Below are 709 nucleotides of genomic sequence, written 5' to 3'. Positions count from 1 at the left end.
TTTATGTACAGATATGCATCTTTTAATGGTTTAAAATAAAAAAAATAAAATAAGAAAAATCTAGTTATTTCCATGCAGTGTCCAGAAAGAGGTGTTGTTCAGCTTGTAGGGCAGCACAACTGCTTCCACCCACCTCCATCATCATCATCATAAGAAATTACTTTTTGTCACAACAAAAAATACTGGCTGGTAAAATATTTGAGTGGCCGGTAAAACAATTTTTAATTTCCACCCCTGGTGTATGAATTGTTGGAAAGGTGTGTTAGATTGTAACCGTGAGAATAAATGTTGGCTTCTGTCTCCATATTGACACAGATGGCCGACCTGTCCAAGTCATACCCTACCCACGCCACCTCTTTTGGCTGCCATCTTGCATCCATAATCATCCTCAGTTCACAGCCACTTGTTTTGATTACCTGTACTTAAAAATAAAAATAAAAATTATAATGACACTTTTCCAATGTCTTTAGGTAAGGTGTGACACAACTCAGATTCTTCTGGTTTTTCATTATTTTCATTACTGGATTGAGGCGATTTTTGTGTTTGCTGGGTTCAGTTAGTTGTCGTGGTTGGTTGTAAATCGAATCGTCTCCGAAAGGCAATCAGCTGTGGATGTACAGCTAATGCCTCCCCGCAGAGAGTTTCAGTAAAATCCGTCCAGTGGCTCATGAGATGTTTTGCTAACAGACGAGACAAACACACAACGGCG

The sequence above is a fragment of the Kryptolebias marmoratus genome, linkage group LG18 (genome assembly GCF_001649575.2).
Source record: "Kryptolebias marmoratus isolate JLee-2015 linkage group LG18, ASM164957v2, whole genome shotgun sequence".
Classification (NCBI taxonomy): domain Eukaryota; kingdom Metazoa; phylum Chordata; class Actinopteri; order Cyprinodontiformes; family Rivulidae; genus Kryptolebias; species Kryptolebias marmoratus.
Note: the sequence above shows the minus strand (reverse complement) of the source record.